This window comes from Belonocnema kinseyi, chromosome 10, assembly GCF_010883055.1.
Source record: "Belonocnema kinseyi isolate 2016_QV_RU_SX_M_011 chromosome 10, B_treatae_v1, whole genome shotgun sequence".
Classification (NCBI taxonomy): Eukaryota; Metazoa; Arthropoda; class Insecta; order Hymenoptera; family Cynipidae; genus Belonocnema; species Belonocnema kinseyi.
The window spans coordinates 105,614,319-105,630,511 of NC_046666.1; the positions used below are offsets into that span (position 1 = coordinate 105,614,319).

At 35.7% G+C, this 16,193-nt stretch overlaps 1 protein-coding gene and 1 long non-coding RNA gene across 2 annotated transcripts in view; one reads left to right on the forward strand and one right to left on the reverse strand.

The window, feature by feature from the left end:
* The window catches only part of LOC117182276 (33 kDa inner dynein arm light chain, axonemal), a 508,540-nt gene that overhangs the window by 254,115 nt on the left and 238,232 nt on the right, over positions 1–16,193 (reverse strand). The gene's annotated exons all lie outside the window — the stretch shown is intronic.
* Positions 883–16,193, forward strand: part of LOC117182277 — a 22,146-nt gene continuing 6,835 nt past the window's right edge. Inside the window, exons 1-2 of the long non-coding RNA XR_004468292.1 lie at positions 883–976; positions 15,039–15,193. This is a non-coding gene — a long non-coding RNA (uncharacterized LOC117182277). The remainder of the gene's footprint in view (positions 977–15,038; positions 15,194–16,193) is intronic.

Sequence of the window (16,193 nt, forward strand, 5' to 3'; positions counted from 1 at the left end):
TTTTAAACGAGACAATAAAACTACGTCTGTTTTGATATCAATGCATGTTATGAATTGTAATAATATACATTTATCGAAAACATATACAATTATAGGGACAAATTCGTGTGCGTAGCACGAGATATGTGATGAGAATGTGTACGTTAAAGCCGAAGGAATAAGTAAAAAAAAACGATTGGACGCACGCTGCTGTGAATCAGAAATGTTAAGAATGCGGATTCATGCGATGGCGCACTCTATCGATTCGGAGCATTTGAATCGGTTGGCTTGGTGGAGTGCAGTCAATCGGCTAATTCTAATTAAACGTAAAGTTTGTTCTATACCTTAAATTGCAGCAACTAACCCCAAATATTTTCAATAGGTGTTTTCCGATTATCAGCAAGAGCATACGAATCATTTGAAATCAGTCTGAAAAGGAGCATCTAGCAAGTGATAAACTGTCGTAAAAAATCCCGATTGATGCAGAATTACTCTCAATACAATGAATCGGGGAAATAAAGATTATGTTCGGTAAATAGCAAAAGGAAGATTATATGTATTCTTACTCAATGCTAGATAATCGGAAGTGGCAAAAAAAATTTGAATAGGAAAGTAACGATAATTTAAAATTTGTATTTAATTCATGATTTATTATAAAAAGTAATCATTATATACTTAAATGATGCTATATGTAAAGAGTAGAATATTATGTCATAAAAAGTCATAATTAAAGACAATGAATAAAATACAGATTAAATCGAACCTAGTTGAAGCGGGATTCGCGGGATTCCTGCAGATAATTTATGAGACGCATGTGCATTTGGAAAAAGTCTGCTCGGTATTCTTCGGTCAGTGTCAGGATCAGTTTTAGTGAGCATGCGTGTTATACTAGGAAAGACAAAGCAAAACTCACCGACCGGCGTAGACCGGCGTTTTCATTTCTTTCAAAGTAAAGAAACAACGTTGCAGTATGTAGAGAGAAAGAACGTGTTTAGAGGTACAAAGTCTATCTAACATGTTACAATTGAGACTAATTTTCATATTGTACATTTGAAAGTGTTATAAATGTTGTACAAAAATGTTTGCTGCTGTGCAATTATGTGATAGAAGTGAGAGATTAAATGTGTCAGTATCTGACTTTAAGAGTCTCGATCGATAAAGTTAAAGCAGCTGGGACATACGAAGATGCTGTGGTTTTGCATGTTGTAAATAAGTGGTGAAATTTATTCCCTGGATGTAGATATTTTTCCATTTTTCCGTGGTTCCTCCTCTTCTTTTTCTAAGGTTAGGGGACTTTTCTTCAAATACTTAAAACTGTTAAAAGACATTATATTGCGTTTACCCTACCTTAAAGTATTAAATCTTCGGACACTTAAAATTGAAAATATTAAAATTTCAATTCCTTTTTATTCAAAAGTACATTTTAAAGTCTTACTTTATATTATTTTTTATCTCCTTCTAATGAGTTAAAAACATTCATTTTAGCATATTTTTAATTGCATTACTCCGATTCACTGTGAAACACTTTGAATGGTCGGTCATGGTATAAATTCGATTCACATACGTTTTTCAGTTGGTCACAAAATATTTGTGCGACCCATTGAAAATGGCTTCTCGCAAATTCAGTATTAGTTTTACCCAATCGGTGGCAATCTACCAACACGTTTTAAGAATGCGGATTCATTAAGGTCTTTTCATTAAGGTTCTTTGTTCCTGGGAAGCTTTACCAAAAGAGAATTCACTACTATCAAATTACTGTTTTCAATGCTTTGACCTTTAGTTTTGAAAAATGTGTGCACAAGTGTGGGGAATATACAAAGACTGAGCGCGGTGTCACGTGACTCAGGGGTTCTCATAATTATCTATCAATGTGACGATGTGGCTTTAACGAAAATCATGAAAACTAACGAAACTCGCGATAAAAGGTTAGGTCACGGTCTGCTATCAATTCTGACTATTTTGATTTGATAGCTTTATTTGTTAAAGTTTATGTGTAAAAAAAGAAGATAATTTGTTATAATATTTGGATTAAGAGTCGGTAGTATGTTAAAGGAAAACAGTAAACATGACTACATTTAAGTACTTTTTCAATGAATTCTTTATACATACCATAATTATATGTATTTCCGCTATTGGCTTTTACGAAACCCTCCTTTGACATTTTTTAAAACAATATTTTGCGATTTCTATTTTCGATATGCACATAACCAAAATAAAACATCGGCACAGAAAAAGATATTTGAGAATCACTGACACATGAGCTGTGATTGATGGAAAATCTGACCCCTTTTACGTCAAAGGGGCTCTTCAATCGACATCGCGATGAAAAATTTATATTTCAAAATTAAATATAAAATAGTAAACAATATGTAAAAAAATATTTTATGCGCGTTTTAAAAATTAGAATTTTATAAACTATAAGATCCATTTATTGGAAAAATCAAATCTAACTTTTGAAATAACCCTAATGTCCTAAAATTTTCCGAAAAAGAACTTTAAATTTCTCTAAAAATCTAGAGAATATTGTTCGATTCTCTAAAAACTTTTCCAAATTAATTTAAATTTCGTGAAGACCAAAAAATTTGTCTTAAAGATATCCAGATTCTTTTCCGAAACTTTTTTTGGAAATACAGTGAAACCCTCCTATAATGCGGCGCGGCTTTAATTCTCGGAAATGATATAGAAGGGATTTTTCTGGAAATCTAAACACAATTTTTTCATTCTCTTGAAATCTTTCGTAATTTTAATTCAGCTTCCTTTTTCAATATCTTAAAAAATCAATATTAAAAATGGAAGTTTTTCACAAGTTTTAAATTAACTTTCAATTGTTTTAATAGTTTAAAATATTTATCAAGCATATTAAAAATAATAAAAATTTGAAAATATAATGATATATCATTTTTTTATAATCTAAAATGCAGAGACGTTGTTTTGGATTATTTGAAATAATGCCCATTATTCAAAGTTAAGAATTACAATAAAATAATAATCTTAAAAAGGCAATAACTTCAAAAACAAGATTTTATTTTGTTTTGTTTTCGTTATTTTATTTTGGTTAAATTTTTATTTTCTTATTTTTTTCCTTGATAAGGGTGCTGTATGAGTGCCGAAACATTGGTGATTATTTCTAAAAAATTTTTTTATTGTGATTTGATAATGGTAAGAATAAAAAGGACGAAAGAAATAAAAGAGAAGGAAGGGGATTTGGTTGGTTGCCTTTATTTTTTTTTAGCAAAAAAAAGAAGAGGAAAAAGTTTCTTTGTTTAGATTGTAATTGTAACATTTTATGGTGGTTGTCCAAATTTGGTCGTTAGATTCTTGATGTTATTTTCAAGAATTCTTCATATTTAATTGATTATTAGACGTTAAAAAGGGTTTTAAATTTGATTTTAATCTAATTTAAATATCCTAAATTTGAATTTAGCTGACTTGAATTGGAGGTCATTTCTGTGTCAGGTTTGTTTATGGCTGGTTTGCCTTTTGAACACTCCCTTGATTCTTAGTTGTCAGGGAGACAGCATCGTTACGGTGCTGTGCCTGTCGGCTACAAAGGACCCCGCACACATCTATGGAAAATAAGATCCCCGTCAAATTGGCTGAAACTGTAGTATAATGTAGTTTATGATATCCTGATCAAATAAAGTCTTTAGACACAGGTTCCAAAAAATGCCAGGTTTCGAGATAGGAGGGACCAAATGTCACTTTTCATTGACGCGAGAGGAGTTCCACGGACCCTCGAAGACTGTTTGGATTTACGCTCAGGGATCATGCTGAACTCTGTTCCTTTTATATTTTGTAGTTTGGGACCCTCCAAACAATAATATCCATGCCTGAATATCGAGAAAAGGATACTTTTTCGTGGGTGTTGTACCAAAGTTAACGTTTCATGCACACTCGAGGAGTTCCACGGACCCTCTAGAACTTTTTGGCACCACGCTCAGGGATCATTCCGAACTCTTTGTCCCTCCAATGTTTTGTAGTTTGGGACCCCCGAACAATAATATCCATGTCTAAAGGTCGAGAAAAGGATAATTTTTTTCGATGTTGCATCGTAGGTCCCCCTCAAGTACTCATCCAATCTAATTAAACAGGTCCTATTAACCATATTGTCAACACTAAAGTATAAGAAGTGTATCTAGGGGGTTTCTAACTACTGTAAAAAAATGTAATTGGTAATTTTTGGATTAGGCTAACACAATCTGATTTTGATTAAGCATCACCAATTATGTACGTACTTATTCAAACTAATTAATCAGGTCCTATTAACCGTATCGTCAAGGCTGTACTAGTGAGTGGGTGTCTGCGGGTAGTTTACCTTCCATAAAAATTAATTAGTGGTTTTCAGATCATGGTAACATAAACTGAATTTGAAGTTACATGACCAATGGCATAATTCCTCATTGAAACTAATTAAGCATTTCTTACCAACTATGTCGTCAAGACCTGAGTATGAGAAAGATGTGTGGGAGTAGTTTAACTACTGTAAAATATTAATGGGTAATTTTCGGATCAGGCTTACAAATACTAAATGTGAATAAACATCACTAAGTGCGTACCTACTTATTCAAACTAATGAATTGGGTCCTGACCATCTGTGCACGTCTACATTGCAACGTGCACAGATGGGACACTCCCAACTGAGCACGTTTAAATATCGACTAAATGTGTAAATGACTAAATAAAATAAAAAAATAAAATAAAAATAATATAAAATGACTAAATGTCGACGTGCAGAGATGGTAGTTTAACTACTATATATAACAAATGTTTGTTAGGATAAGAGCGAGTTGATTCCCTTTTGTATATTTTTTTCTTACAACAACATTAAAGTATGGCGGAAAATAGTTAATAAAAAGAGTGTCAGTAGAGTGAACGACGCCTGAAACAAAGACCTTGGCTATTAATGGACCCAAGTGGGGATCCTTACATAACGGCTTCGTGAGGTTCTTCGCTTGGGGTGATTGCTAGAGAGATTGATCAGCATTCTGGGTCGGAGCAGTGTTGCGGAACGAACGTGTTATTTACATAAATAGCACGAGAATTCTGGATCAATCTGAAAAATCTCTATCCCATCCACACACTACTCCTTTCCCCTGCCGAGTGAGTCACGCCTACCCCGAAAGGGAAATGGCTTAATGGTGTAATAATAACATTAACCCTATACATGTCCATAACCTCGTCACATTTCAATTTGATTACAAAATATGCACGTAATATTATGTTTATGAACTATAGTCTCCTTTGTTTGTCAATTTTGAAACTTTTGATTTCGGAAGTCGGCTGTCATAATGAAAAGGCCTCCTTTAAATAAACTTTTAGATTTCGGGCATCGGTGGCTTGTAATAAAGGAGGTTTGCCGCCATGGCAACCTAATGGTCAATTTCAAAACTATTTACATTATGTATGTCCTTTTTTTGAAAGAATCTTTTAAGTTTACTCTTGACACAAATTCTGCATTGACTTTCTATTTTCTTCGTCTGGGGTAATGTTTGCTTGATATTGGAGTCAAGGTTGTAAAAAGGAACGCTGAAGAATTTCCTTATACCAGGAATTTAGTCATGCCGCCCGTCAGAATAAGTTGCTACATATGTGCAATCGCCTTACAGCCACGAGCGATGGTACACATATCTTATACAGAAAATAAGCAAAAACAACAAATCGCAATTTATCGTCGTGCTCAACATGAAATAGCTCCTCAAGAGATTGATGAAAATATGAGTATATGCCTGAACTGCAATCGAAGCATTAATATGGAGATGAATGACTTAGCACTTGATCCTAATTGTCTGACACTCAAGTTTAAAAAAAAAGAAGAAATAATTCTTGTATATTTTGTAATAGAATTCAAAATGTGACCAGGTTGTCGGTGAAATGTAGGGTTAATGTTTTGCTAAAAAAAAATTTAAGTACCGGAATCAACTCGTTCTTGCCCTGAACATTTGGATGTGAGTGGCTTTATACCAAAAGTCTTACTGCAAGGTTTGGAATTTTGAAATAGGCCTTATCGCTTGTCTGTTATCCAGTTGCAATATTTTTTGCAAGGCTTACGTGAATTCCAGGCCAAAGTTAGAATTGACAACCTGCATGCCAGGAATGCCAGATGGATTCATCTTAATGAACACCAAGTACCTCATTTCCTTAGGCTGGATATGAACTCTCTGCAGGAACTGACGGTAGGAACCAATCAGCTAAATATAGCAGGAGCTTACATCCAAGATAAGCTTGACAGGGAGCGAATGGAAGATTTGGAATATTGCTATTATTAACCTGATCATTGTTTAATCTTGCCTTAACTGGCTGGATAATACTCCGGTATTGCCTCAATGGGCAGGATCGTGCATTGATATCGTGTTGATATTGTCTTGATTAACCGGATTTCTTTCCTTAATTGGATGGACAGAGAGTTGTGCATGACATAAATATTATCGGTCAGTAGGCCCTATGCCTAACATTAAGTCATGGATATTATTTTTGGGGAGATCCTTAACTACAAAATATCAAAGGGACAGAGAGTTTGGCATGATCCCTGAGCGTGATGCGAAACATTCCTCTGTGGTCGCTGTAACTCTTCTCATCTGCATGAAAAGCGACTTACGATGCAACACCGACGAAAAAGTATCCTTTCGTCGACCTTTAGACTTGGATATTATTATTCAGGGGATTCTAAACTACAAAATATCAAAGAGATAGTGAGTTCGGCATGATCCCTGAGCGTGGTGCGAAACACTGCTAGAGGGTCCGTCAGGGTTGTGCAGTGACGCGTGACTTGAGGTTTTTGACGTATTATACGTAAAAAATCCTGCAAAAAACTTAATAAACGTAATAAAGATGGTGGGCTCGGATAGAGCATAATATAACTACACTTTTTTTAACTATGCTTATGTGTACCTGAAGACCTAAAATCTGTTGCATTTTTCGTAATCATTAATTTTTTTTCCAAAATGATGCTAAAAAAATAAATTATTTTGCAGCCGAATGTTCATTTTGTGACAGACTATATAAAAGGACCAAAGAGTTCGGAATGATCTCTGAGCGGAGTGCCAAACAGTCTTCAGGGGTCCGCGGAACTCCTCCCGCGTCCATGAAAAGTGACATTTGGTCCCTCCTATCTCGAAACCTGGCGTTTTTTTGAACCCAGTATCTCAGGACTTTTTTGATCAGGATATTATAAACTACATTATACTATAGTTTCAGCCAATTTGGCCGGGATCATATTTTCCATACATGTGTGCCGAAACGTTGCAACGTTTCGGCACTCATCCACATTAACTTGATTATTGGAAGTTAAAAAGGGTTTTAAATTGGACTTTGATCCAATTTGAATATCTTAAAATTTTTAAGTATTCAATTTTTTAGTTTAAAATATAACTATTCCATCTTTATTGTAAATTTAGCTTTTTTTGTTTCAAATTAAACTATTTGGTTAAAATATTTCTTTTTGTATTTCGATTTTATGCATTACATTCAGTTAATAATAAGTCCTCACATGCTTTTTAATGAACTCGTATCTTCCTGTTTTAATGTCATTTTTAACTTCTTTAAATTTCATGTTTATAAAAATATATTTTTTTTGCAAAAAATAATTTTTTCAACTCTCTTCTTCGTATTTATTTGAATTAAAAATTTCAAACTCTTTTTGATGGATAATAATAATATTTATTATGTATTTAATAATGTATTTACTTGTATCCGTGATAAAAAGCCCAAACGACAAAGCTCCCGCCCAATGAGAGTCATACTCCGTGAAAAAGACCTGCGAATCAGAGAGCGAGTAAGGGCCTGCTCATACACACATCCATCGCGATGAAGCGAGTCGCTCCCTGATTCGCGGGCCTTTATCACGGAGCGCGACTATCATTGGGCTATCATTGTGCTTTGTCGTTCGGGCTTTTTGCCTTTATTTTAGCAGATTTCAAACTGCATTCATAGTGCACACATGTATGCTTCGGTTAGTTCGGAATTCCGTCACGGGGTGATTGTACACATGCTGACATTTGGGACACATTATGCACGCACTAAAGGCGCATCCACTGAATGATCTTAGATGCTTGCATTCTTGCAAGCATTTCGTGCGCGCTTTGACATGGGCGAAACGTGCGTGCATGAATTTTTATATGGGTACTAATTTGGAGAAATAGTTAGATGGGAAAAAGTTGAATATAAATGTAGAAAAGACAAAGATAATGCAGTTTAAAAAAGGAGGGAGAAGAAAGAAAGGACTGGAAGATGAAAGGGAGTAAAATTAAAAGAAGTAAAGGAATTTGAATATTTGGGATATACCTTGACAACAAACGGAGATCATAGAGCTCATATAAGAGAAAGGATAAAAAAGCAGGAGGAATAATGAAGCAGGTATGGGGAATAGGGAAAAGAAGGTTCAAGAAAGATAGGAGAAGGAGAATGTGGTTATTTGATATGCTGGTTTGGCCGCTATTAGGTTATGAAACGTAGATATGGGGATGGAATGAAAAGAAAGAGATTAAGAGTTTACAAGAAAGGTACAAGAGTGGGTAAGATGGCATGGCAATTTGGGACCCAGGCGGCAAACTGAATTCAAATTTACGAACACGAATTCGTAGAAAAAATTCAGTTTTTCTTCATACAGAATTCTTTCTCAATTCATGTTATAATCGTAGTACGCCGTTTGCACATTTTTCTGACCTATTCTATACAAAATGTTGCTAAGCTTATAAGAATATATACAATCAAAAGTATAATGCCACTTTTTCATTTTTTACCTGTTTGAAATAATACTCTACTTCTGAAAATATTTTTGTTCTCAATTCTTTTAATTTTATATGATATTTGAACCGCTTGATCGTAACGTATTAAAAGTCAATTCTTAGAGCGTTGCTTAAGAGTTTCAAATAAATAATACGAATTCTCATATAGAATGTCAAAAGATCGAAATAGGAATACTTTTTCTTCATTCCTTTGCCTTGAAAATTTAGTTAGAATAGGATTCGCCGAGAGTTCGCGATTTATTCATTTGAGTTTCTTTATGAATTACTTCGAGCGGTCGTAAAATGTTCAATTTTGAAATACTTGAGAAGCTTCTTCGAGATTCTTTAAGAATACTTTTACGAATTCAAAATTAGTTAAAAATGGATAAATATAATTCCTTTTTATTAATTATCTATATCATCAATATTAAATATCTATAATCTATATACCAAAAAAATAAATTTTTAACTGAGAAAGGTGAATTTCCTTACAAAAAAACAACAAATGTTTTGGTCAAAAAATACATTTTTAACCGATAACGATACAGTTAACATTTTAATTTCAAAAATTAATTTTCAACAAAATATAAGAATTTTCAAAAAAACAAAATAAATTATTTTCAACCAAAACAGATGCTTTTTGAAACACGAAGAATAATTTAATAAAAAGACATGAACTTTTAATAAGTGAAAGCAGTCCATTTTTAGCCCAAATAATTTAACACAGTAGTTCCATCTTTAACGAAAAAATATATAAATTTTCAACTAGAAAAGATAAATTTTAAATCAATAATGATACAGATAAAATTTAGGGATTAAAAAATTTATTTTCAGCCAAAAAGAATTGAATTTACAATAAAGGTGTTAAATGATAAACCAAAAGCATGCGTTTTTTTTACCAAAATAGATAGATTTTCAAACAAGAATGATAATTTTCTACTATAAAAGAAGAATTTTCAACTGACAAAAAATAAGTATATAACCAAAAATGTAATAGTTACATTTTCAATTAAAAAATTTAATTTTCGACTGGAATAATGAATTTTCTACTGAAAAATATAATTTTTAGCAAAAAATTTAATAGTTAAATTTGAAATTCGAGAATTTCATTTTGAACAAAAAGAAATAAATTCAATTTACTACAGATTAGAATTTTAAACAAAGAAGTCAATACACAAACACTAAGAATAATATTCTACCAATGAGATGGATTTTTAAACATATACATATTTGTATTTGAATAAAAAAAGATAAATTTTTAACAACAAATGGAATTAATACACATTCAGTAAAAAAATAAAAAAAGCAAACAAAATTAATTTTCAAATGGAAAGAAGAATTTTCAAAAAATCCCTTTTCATCAAAAAGCCACCATTTCAACTAAAACAAAATTCTATTTCAACCAAAAAACATTGAATTTTTAATCAAGGAAAGTAATTTTCAAACAAATAGTTTTCTAAAAAAACGGCGAAATTTCAAACAAATTCATTTGCAAAAAAAACGAATAATTTATAAAATAGGTGATTTATCAACCATGAATGCCATCGTATCATCTTCAATCAAAGAAATAATTAAAAAACTACAAATTTATCAAAAAATTTCAACCAGATAGTTGAATGTGTCAATTAAAAAATATTTTTATGACAGGAATGGAATAGTTAAATTTTCAGCCGAAAAAAAATTTTAATAAAAATATCATGATTTTTTACCAAAAATATCAGTTTTCAAACAAGAAGCAAAAGTTTCTAGCAAGAAGGCAAACTTTCAACTGAAAAAAACACTTTTTAACTGAAAACTGCATTTTATGCTCAAGGTTTCTGTGGAAAAATAAAATTTTAACATAAGAATAACATAAAAAAAGCATTTTTAACCAAAGTGTTTATTCTCTTTCTGTAAAAAAAAGTTTAATTGAGTAGATCAAAAATCATCATTCTATCGACAAAAAACTATTTTACTACATTAGTCGACAACATAACAATGAACTTAAATGTTTATTTAAAACAATTGTTCGCGTTATTTGCCTCAAATGGGAACTGAATTATTAATAGAAACAACAACTCCTCGTCCGTCAGGAAAGAGGCGGCTCTGCTCTCTTGGATCCTCCACAAGAAGTGTTCTACGCTTGAGCCCTTTTGTCCGTTGAAGCTGACCTTCCACCCTTCTATGATTCTTGTTACGTCCCTTAGCTTACTGAGGGGTCGCATGGGGCCTCGCCCCCATCCCTGAGCATACCCGTGACTCGTAAGGCCTTCCAGTTCAGATTCATACGGACCTCTACGTCCAAGCGCGTTTTGTCGCGCATAGCTTTTAGTCTTGGGGACTCACGCCCCCCATACCCTGTGTCACACGGCCTACTCTTTGCTTCTCTTGGCTCTGAGAAATGTGGGAGCCCGTACCTATCGTAATTCTCCGATCCGCCCCTAATTGTCCTTAGTCTATGATGACCACGCTCTTCTCCCCTTACTAAAACGGGGTGAATCTGGGGGAAGAGGCTTGACGCTGGGTAGTGCTCGTCGGTCCGGACTGTTCGGTACCCTTCACTTTCCCATGGCCTTTGTTCGCGGTGCTCATATGGAGCAAATGCTCGTGTACCAGGCTCCTGCGTAACCCTCTGTTTCTATGGTCCGGCCCCTGTTTTCGGTCTCGCGGTGTTATATCATCATATTGTGTGGGGTTTGTTGGTTCCGGCTGTATCATTTGCTCTGCGGGCGCGTGTCTCTAATAACTGCGATTGTAAAAAATGGCTGCTAGGTCGTTACTAAAGAAGCACACGTTAGGACATTCACGGTTGGTGGGTAATATTTCGTCTGACGCGTAAGTTCACTTACCCAGGGGTTCATAATGCTAAGGCTCAGTGGTACCGACGCTTTGTTTTCCCAGTTTCGTGTCGGCAGGCCCTGAGCCCTACTGTGGCCCTCCGAAATTCTAATTGCTCCCTGCTCTTTGCGCGGTATCACGCTGTCTCTGGAAACCGTGTAGCCTAACTGTAGGGGTATGTCCTGACGCTCATCCATCTAAATGGCCCTAGTCTTAATTCCGCGAGGCCTAGTGTCAACATTTGCGCAACGGGGGTCTTCTACACCGCTGGCCCCCATGCTCTCACTAACCGGCGTCGTTGCCCTAGTGGGTGGTATCCTGGCCATCCCACCGCCCTCCACATGTCTATGCTGTGAACGGGGGCATAGGTTGGTGATAACGAACCCCTTAAAGCTTGGTCACCCCCCCCCCCATCTCTGGCCAATGTCGGCGCCCATGGGGGGTAGTTTCCAACATGGTGAACGACTGGTTGAACCCTATTCGCTGTTTTGTAAATTTCGGGGGACCTCGCGTCGTCTCATCGGTCCCTTCGTTCAATGCTACCGCCCTTTCGGGGACTTCATCCTCTGGGTACCAGGGTACAGCCTGGTTACCTCCCTGACGCGCGAAATACCTCTCCATACGCTCAAGCAGGACCTCGTCTACTTCATTTGTGTTTGAATTAAGCCCTCTCAAAATTGCTGGTAGGACCTCCCTCGTTAGGTAGTTTGCCCAGCTCGGTAATTGCGCTATTACTGCGCCAAGATTGACCCTAGATTGCCGATCCTGTACCTCGGTCGACATTTCCGACGTAGCCCCTACCATATACGGTGTTTCATTAAATTCCGGGTTCTCCAGTAAATCAGGCTCTTCCCCATTTGCTTCTCCCCTTGCTTTCCCCTCCCCTGAGTCACAGTAATCCATTACTCTCTGGTAGGTTGTGCCGAGAACAACAAAAAAACTAAAAGATTGCCCAAGAGGAAGAAAATTTTTCCAAATGGAACCGGTTTTTCTTACGACCCGCGAGACTACTCTTGAAATACCGGTGGTCACCTGAAAATACCGAGAACTTCCGAAAAATCCCGAAAAATTCCGAAACATTCCGACGCTTCAAAGAATTTTTTAGAAAAAAAAAGAAATATCCATCAAATCAATATAAGAACAATAACCTGCAAAAAATAAAATAATAGATATACCAGAAAATAGGAAACTTCCTTTTGGAATACAGGTAGCTTTAATTTAAGTTTCGAAAAAATCTTAGAAGTCCGTAACAAACCTTTAAATTTCCAAAGAAAAGCACTTGATGGTACTTTCTGTTTCCGTAGTTAACAAGAAAAATTCGGGGATAACTTAAATTCATTGATTTCCGAAAATTTTCGCAAACACTTATTAATTGTTCTTATTCTTTTTCCTTTCCTTTGTCGGAACTCCCAAAAATAATTATTGAATTCTCAATATCATCGGAATTTTCAAAAACGATTTTTAAATTCTTAACATTGCCGGTATTTTCCAAACTAATTTTTAAATTTCTAGTATTGTTGGTATTTACAGAAATAATTTTTAAATTCTTAATGTTGCCGGAAAATTGCTCAAGACCCTACTTAAATTCTTTTTATTTTATTTTCTACAATTTTCCAGGAATATTACTTATATCGCCGGTAATTTTTCCTGTGGGCAGAAACCTCTTAAACTTTATCAATTTCTCGTCCTGACTAAAAAAATGGTTTATTAGGTCTCCTTTCAGTAAAGGGGGGCGAGGGGTGTGTGCACCGAGACAATATCCTTTACCTGGTTTATTAGTCTGGGTGCACAGTGAAAACTGTGTAGAGGATGGTACAGGTTACATTTTATTTTATGTGAGATTTGAATATATTACCACCAAAGCGGGAGTCATGCAAACCCAAAGCACTTATGATCTACTCAACTAATATGTAACTGGACGGGCCCACTTCTCTCCGCTGTCTCTCGCGTGATTTCGATTTTTAAATTCCCCACTCTCTTTCGCACCTGACAGCCGTCTATTTGGGCGCCATTTTGTAACTAGGTTTTCAGAATTTCGTGTGCTTACCGCTAACACGATTTGGGTGGGGGTGGCCGAGGCGGGAAACCTAGTCACAAGACGGCTGCTACTTGCCTGCCTGTCACGCTTGAATGGACCGAGTTCGTGGGTCACACACTTCTGACCCACGAATAAACCTTGAAGCTCCTTTTAATTTCATTTGGTGCCAGGTAGGGTCCACCCTACCGGAGCCTCGAACACGATGTCCTCGCGTCGCCTAGTAGAAATGCTAGCTCTAAATTTTAACACGAGACACTAAGGGGGGGGGGGGGAGTTCTCGGGGGCGAGAGAGAAAATTTGTTCTAAACTTTCAAGTCTACTTCAGAATAAAATTGTACATATTTATTAACACCGAAAAAAACGACAAAATCAAATAATACTTACTTTCACTATTATAGAGTTCCCCATTAAAAAAAAACAAAGTTGACCTTGGAATTACCTTGAAATTCAAGGTCAAATTCAAGATAACCACTGGAGTTCTCGTAAAAAGTTACTTCAAGAATGACCTTGACCTTTTTAATATAATATTTTACCTGGAAAATTATTTAGGTATTTCGTTACTTTTGGACACCCTGTATATTAGTTATGCACATGAATATTGCGTACGAAAAGTCCTCTTATATTTTTTGATCCGACGCACAGTTATTGTTTAATCTGAATTACAAAATTTAGGCCCGGACGGCCAATCATGGCGCACTTCCCTGCGCGCTTTTTGGGGTCTGCGGACCCCAACGGATTCTCTCGTGTGATCAACATATTGACAATATTGAGGTATTAGAAAATATTGCAGAAATTGAAAAAGGTGTTATTTCTTCAATTAACCAAATCGCCATTGAAACATCTTCTGATAGAGAATAAGAGAGTGATGCTGGCACTCTTGACGATGAGTGATGACAGTGAAGATGACTTTATTCCTTCAGGAGAATAAAAACGAGCAAAATCATGTACACAAAAGGAATTAAATGACCTTGTGAGGAACTTAGAATTGCCTAAAGATGCTGCTGAGCACTCAGCTTCGTCGAAGCGTAGTCTGAAAGCAGTTTTACTACACAATAAAAACAAATATGCATCAGTACCTATACTACACTCGACCATATTGAAAGAAGAATAAGCGAGAATCACTTTAAAAAAAGTGGCCAAAAAGAATTTCTATTTAACCTGCCACAAAAAATATATTATTCGAGCCACTGGTAGATCCCTCGAAAATGTTCCTTCCTCCCGTTCATATTAAACTTGGATTAATGAAGCAATTCGTTAAGTCACTGGACAAAAAAGGAAAATGTTTCAGATATTTAGGAAAGGAAAGATGCCTGGCTCAGTTTTAAAAAGGTTCTAGAAAATTTTTTAGGTAACCACAAAATCGAGGACTATTAAAAAGGTTGTTGAAAGTATGGTTCAGAATTTCCACGATCAAAATTGTTTGATGTATCTTAAACTGCATTTTTTTGACTCACATGTGGATTACTTTCCTGAAAATCTAGGTGACGAAAGTGAAGAACTAGGGGAACGCTTTCATCAAGATATCAAGGAAATGGAGCGTCGTTCTTAAGGGCAATGGGATGAAGACATGTCACATTTAAATTAAATTTCGCGGAATACAAACAGATTTTTTATCTATTCATCGTTTTCTGTGCACGTAAGTATAGTTTGCATAAAACTTGAGGCTTTTTTTATTTTTCACTTTTTTTCCTGAACCAGGGAAAAAGAAAAGCTCTGTATAAAAGTTCTGAGGCTATACTTATGTTAAACGACCAGAGGTACATGAAAAATTAGGCCTTACTTATAAACTCTAATAAACGTAAGTGTATATGCACATGCCCTGCGGAAGACCGTTAATTTTTCTCAATTTTTCGTTATTTCCCCGAGGTTAGGGAAAATTTGACGCCCTGTAAATCAAGTTTGAAGTCAATTTTGAATTTAGCTACTAAATAAGTTTTATGTTTCGCATCATTTTACCATCGTTTTTGCGATGGCAAAAACTTTCTTAGTTTTGAGACTTTCCCCTAGGCTAGGGGAAAAATCTGACGTCTAGGGAAATTCGTCAGGTCGAATTTGGGTTCAGAAACTCAAAATACATAAAAATGCCTGTATTAATAAGGAAAGTACTGACATTTTGCTATTTTACAATAAATACTTTCGTAGATTCCAGCATTCCCTAAATTTTAGACTTTTTCCCTAGGCTACGGGAAAATTTAACCGTTAAATCCAAATTCTGAGGTCAAATTCGGATTCAGCGGCTCAAAATACATAAGGATGTATTTTTCTCGTACTCAGTTCAGACAACTTCTTTTTGTGGGCCTGTGTAATCAGTGGCGTAAAGAAGTGGCGATCCCATCGCTCGAGAGCTCCGGCTCTTGCAGTCAGCCACGTTGCATTAAGCTAACTCCCCACTGCAACGAGTTATGCGGTTACGTCACCAGTATCGTGCAGTGCCATCCACAATCGACCTCTCGCGGATGGACGCCATGATTCAGTTTGGAGTGCCAAGAGGACCGAACCGAGGGTACAACCAGTCAATAGCCACGGATAAACGCAAGTACGAGGGTGGATTGATAAGTTTCCGGCCTGACCAAGAGATGGCGCCACTAGGCCTACCTTAAGGTGGCGTTCTATAGTACCATCCTTAGATAGCTTGT